Source organism: Podarcis muralis, chromosome 2 (genome assembly GCF_964188315.1).
Source record: "Podarcis muralis chromosome 2, rPodMur119.hap1.1, whole genome shotgun sequence".
Classification (NCBI taxonomy): Eukaryota; Metazoa; Chordata; class Lepidosauria; order Squamata; family Lacertidae; genus Podarcis; species Podarcis muralis.
Genome location: NC_135656.1, coordinates 43,122,998 through 43,128,997, shown reverse-complemented (window position 1 = coordinate 43,128,997; position 6,000 = coordinate 43,122,998).

Genomic DNA, 6,000 nt, shown 5'->3' with positions numbered 1-6,000 from the left:
CTTTCTCTAAAGCCACACAGGACTGAGCCACAATCATTTGTAGAGTATCTCCCTCCACTGTTCCCACTAAAGTAACAAGAGGTTGAAGGAAAGCACCACGAACACTACAGAGCCGCTATATTCTTCACTGTGGTAATCTGATCAAGGCACGAGGTTGACGACAGCACAGCAGAAACCAGAACATAAGCCTGTGGCCAAGGGAACTTTCGTCATTTTCAGGAAATATATGATATAGCCCAAGAACTTGTGGTGAGCTAGTTTGGTGTTGCCAAGAGATTGTTGTGCGCTTGCTATGCTTATGAAATTGTGTGAGGAAATTAACCTTATAGTATTATGTGAGGACAAGGCTTGCTCTACTGATGTCCACTGAATCAGTCTGAAGCAGGTGCATGAAAAACCAAGTTCCTTTTGTTGGTCACAAGGGCACTTTTGGACCCCACAGCCAGTGAGCAAGGGAGTCATGATTGGTCACTAAAGCAGGGATCTAACACAGATAAACCAGTATGCAGACTGTTGTCAGATTTTCTAAAAGTGAAATTCACTTCAGACTGCAAACATAAACTTTCTTGCTAAGAAGTAAGTCCCATAGTTCTAAGTTGATGTGTTTAGGATTGATCTATAAGAAAAACCCCTTTCAGAGAAGCCATTCACACATTCAACAAAGCTGTGAATTTCACTACAGTGCCAGATTACCAAATAGGCAGAGTAGGCATCGGCCTATGGGCCCCACACCTTTTAGGGGCCCCGCAACAACGGATCAAAACAATATTGAAAGAAAATTACAAAAAATGTAATAGGATATAATTGGCAAGGTCCGCCCCCCACCCTGAGCTTTCGACTACTTAGAGGCCTCCACAGGGTTTAATCCAGCACTGCTTCACTACCCTGGCTAACCATGCCCCCAACATTCCCCTCTGGTCACACCCGGCGTCCACATATTCAGTTGAACACATGTAAGGGGGCCTCTATAATGTGAAGCTCTATGTGCGCTGAAGGTTCTCATGAATGCACAGTCTTTAAGGAGTGCACCTAACCTCATATGCTAATTATAAAAAGGGAGAAGTCACAAAAGCTACAATGCCAGAGTAATAATGGATTGGTTAAAGTGACTCTTGAACTTAAGAGGAAAGTTAGACATCTCAGGCTGGTGCACAGAGCTACACTTTCTCAAAACCATAAATTATTGCTTCTTACTGCAGCGAGGTCTGGGAAGACTGGTCTTCAATTTATTCCTAAGTGGGACTCAGGAACAGATCCAAGATGTAAATATAGCTGCATTTCAAGGAAATGGATACCATAATGGTCAAAATCCAAAATGTGTAGACAAGAAGACTCAGGGGGGGTGGGGATGTGGGGGACATTCTACTGAACAGTTAACTTTCCACTCAAAGGGAACAATGCAAAAACGAGGACACTAATTAGAAGACAATGCGAAGGAATAGTTTATAAGGGAATAAATCCCTCAGGAATGCACGAGTAGTGTTTATAAAGATCAATATGACCATATATAAATTCCAGGCAGCAGAAAAAGGATACTGGAGTTGTGCAGTAAAAGAAGCTATTAAAAGCAGACTTTAAAAGAAAAAAAATCAAAGTCTATTCCAAATGAGGGCAGAAATCCTGGACATTTAGTGAAACAAGGCAAAGATGTGGAAACTCAAGTGATATTTTGAAAGTTTAGGAAAGATACCAAGAACAATGTGAAGAATGCATTTGAATGTAGAGACTTTAGTTTGATTTGTTTGTTCTATCCTCCCCATATATTTATGACTCAAGACGGATTATAGTATTTTGAAGAAGAAAAAATTATACTCAGCTCCTTGCAAAATGTCATGAGATACTTTTCATTTAAAAAAAAAAAATGTTGGTGCTTTATTTTATTTATTTGCATTTCCTATTAAGCTTGTCCGTGAGCAATTCTGAATTATTCAATGTTTCCATATGAAACTTCAAAAAGCACATGCCTTCTTTCAAACTCCAGCCAGCCCCATCAGCAGAAGCTCTATGCAAGAGCTTCCACTTGTGCAATGAGCCTTCCTTTCTCCCCTCCCCTCCTGCAATTGGCTCTTGGAGGGGTCAGGAGAACCCCCAGAACAGAACATGGTATGGTGGGAGGAGAGAGGAAATCATTCCATCTGGGAAGCTGGAATGCTTGTGGAGATGGAACAATCAGAAGAGAGCAACACTGAATTCAATCCCTTGAGTCTTATGCATGTGCAGAAATGCTCACACAATCAGGCAATATGGCTCCACAGCACTGTATGCAAGGGAAGGGAGAAGAATCTTGAAGAGAGAGGTTCGCATAAGCAAAATCCCCTCCTACTGCACCAACCTCTCCTGTTTTGTGCAACGCTAAGTCCATACTCTCTTCTACAGCTCCAACCCACCTACTCAGTGTTGGTTCAAGAGGGTAAAACACATGGAAAGGAGAATTCCCTGGATGCAAAGATCAAGTTTGCGGCAAGTACTCTTTGGTGAGAGAACCCCAACAGAGATTTAAAATCACAAAATATGCAGCAAAGTGTGGCAATATAGGCTGTTAGACCTTTAAAATACAGTATGCTCTTGTGAGTTCCAAAACTTCTATCTTCTCCCAGCATAGGAAAAGAAGGCAGGTTTGGTAAGTTAAAAGTTGGTTTACTTACATGCTCTCCAAAGGTCCTGTTCAGGTGCTTTTCCATACACCAGTCAGAAAAGTTGTACCGGCAGTAAGATGTAGTTTGGTTCCAAAGTGGTAAATTATTGGTATAGGAACACAATAATGGCTCGTGAGCAAACCAGCTTAGCCTCTTCACGTGCTGAGTTTATCAGGTTGACTGAAGGAGAACCATAAGCTTGATTACCTAGTTCCTCCCAAGGTAAGGGGAAGTGGACATAGCTGAGCCTTGCTGGATAGATTACTCTATGGTATTAACCCCTTCATGCATTAATTAGGCTTAGCATGTTGGTTATATGAGGCTGGTTATCCCACACTCAGCATACTGGGAATATTAATATATCATTGAAGTGTTGCTTCCCTCCTAATTCACAGACGAGCTTCAGCTGACGAGTATTTCCTTTGATGCAACTCTCCATGCAGCAACACCTTCCAACTGGAGATGCACTGAGGGACAGCCCTGCCAGGTGCAGCTCATAGCATAAGCATTGTGAAGGAGAAGATGCAACACCTGAGGAAAAATCTCTCTCTGATGTAAGTCTTTTGAAAAAGAGGTTGGAAGTGGCATTTGAGCTGTGAATGGAACTCAGAGGCAGAGCATCTGAATTGCATGCAAAATGTCCCAGGTTCAATCCCAAAATTTCTCCAGGTAGGCAAAGCTCTGGGGTGTCACTACTAATCAGTGTAGACTAGGGGTGACAGTGGAAGGTATCTGGATGGTTTGAAGTAAAGCAGGAAGGAGTTGGGGCTCTCAGTTGTTTAACAGTGACAACAGAATAAATCCCACCCAACACACGCTAACTCTGAAATGAATAGAGCCAAAGGTACAGAGAGAATCAGGAGTGGATATTTGGTTTGGAAGGACTGAGCTCAAAAAACAACAACCCTGGATTGAGAATATGTTAATCCTAAATTAAAACCATTTGCACCTGACTCTGTAAAACCCAAAATAGATCCCACAAGCCTAAAGTCCGCCCACCCCTACTGGAGAAAATACTGAGCTAGCTGAGCCAGTGTTCTAACATGGCATAAGACAGCTGCCTATATTCCTGTGATATGGGTTCTCCTTTTAAATATGATACTACGGCGACTACCATATTTTTGGCCCAAAGGACGCACTTTTCCCCCTCCAAAAATGAAGGGGAAATGTGTGTGCGTCCTATGGGGCGAATGCAGGCTTTCGCTGAAGCCTGGAGAGCGAGAGGGGTCGGTGCGCACCGACCCCTCTCGCTCTCCAGGCTTCGCGCACCTCTCCGCAAGCAGCGGGAGCCCGGCGCTGGGCTCCCACGGCTTGCAGAGAGCTGCCTGTTTGGGGGCTGGGGTTGGGGGAAGCTCGGGCATCCCCCGCCCCAGCCCCGCACCTGGGGAAAAAATATTTTCCCCCCTTTATTTCCCCCCTAAAAAACTAGGTGCGCCTTATGGGACGGTGCGTCCTATAGGGCAAAAAATACGGTATTCCTTTGGCTCATTTCTCCCCATGTCCAAGCAAAATACACTCTTCACATGTTCAGAGTGACTGTTTCCTTAAGCCCTTCGTTTTTGTGAAGTGTGTATGGGGGGAATTCAATCCATAAAGCAAGACCAGTCTTCTATTGCCCCTAAGCTCCAGCTGTGGAGTAGAACCTCTAAGTTTATCTGCCAGCATCCTTTATTCCACCATCTGCCCGCAGGGTTTTCTGGGCATGTTTTCCAGACTTAAAAAAATTAAAACAAATCCCTGTTTGGCATTCTGTTCCTGCCTTCTGGTCCTTATGGAAGAACTCCAAAGGAGTTGAAATGCTGTAACAAACAAAAACCAAAAACCAAGCAAGCTTCTTTTAAAAATGTGCTCCAGTTTATTATGTAAAATTGTTGTGTCTGCCTGTGACACCAAGTTCCAAACCGTCTGCAGCCGGGGCCTCACAGCCCCCACATGCCACTGTCATTGCTGAGCCAATATCCTTCTCACAGGCGGACCCAGACCTGGGGTGACAGGACCATGGCGGAAATCACTGAACTAGCATTCACACAAGCACCTCATTTACAGCAGATGCCACCACCGTATGCCTACTTATCTTCTTCCTTTCTTTGTAAGAGGAATTTGGGTTCTTTGCATCTTCGCCATTATTTAGTTTTTCTTTGTTCCTTTTCCTTGAAGATATTATTTCTGCCTTTGTAAAAACTTGTGCAATGCGGCTGAGAGAGGGAAGACTTCTATTTCTCATTTACGGATTGACACATTCCCCCCCCCCCCACCAGCTGAGACATAAGACAGTCCCATGCCTGTGGTGGTTGGCAGACAACCCTCCTCCTCCTTCTCAGACTTCCATAATGTGTTCCTCTCCCACCTCTGAGAATTCTGTAGACCATGTCAAAAGCCTGTAGTACATTTCCCAGCTCAGGGGAAGTAGAGAGATATTAATTAATCCCAGGCTGCAGAGGAGTAGTGGCACAGCAACTGCTGCCTCTTGTTCCATTAATTCTTTTCTGCTAATAAGTTAGAAGAAACGGAACACGTATGGAATGAACACAAAGTTACCTCAGAGCCAATACACTTGTTATTTGTTGATTTATCACCCTTCGCCCAAAAGGCCACATAATAAGCAGACGTGCCCAATTATTCATAAATGATTTCAGTCACTGTTACCCTCTGGTTGCAATAGCTCTCGCCCCATCCAGAAAAACTAAAAACTGGTCATAGGCAGTTTTTGGGAGTTGTTTACAACTCCAAGATGACTTTCAATGTATCGTTAATTATTTAGGCATACATATCCTGCTCTCCAAGAAGGGTCCCAGGGCAGCTAACAGTATCAAATTATCTGAAGGCAGCCCTGTTCCAGGAAGCTTTTAATGTTTGGTGTTGTAGTTGTTGTTTCTGCTATGAAAAGTGACACCAGGGTCGATTTCACCCCACTCATGTAGAAGTTTAAGCTGCAGGGGACCATACTAGGAAAAGGCCACACAAAAATTCAAGTTGTGATCTGGGATAGAGAGCGATACCTATAAAGATCTGTTGCAGAAGTTCTGCTTAAGGTTCTCTCAGGCTGGGTGAGAGTGTGGCCCAGGGCCTTCTCAGCTGTGGCCCCATTTGTGTAGAACTCCCTGCCTGGATAGACTTGCCTTAACCTCTAGCCTGTAGACGTTCATGGAGAAAGGTACAGCCTCCTGTTTAAGTGGGCTTTTCACTGTCTTTTGGATTGCATGGTTTGTTGTTTCTATTTTTTATATAGCATTTGTATATAAGGTTGGTGTCAGTTTCCTTCCTATTCTTAGTTGGTCACCAACACCACTAACAACTTTCATTATATGGTCACAGACCTGGTAAAACTCCGGTCAGTATATTATTCATGATTCTTGGAAGTGCT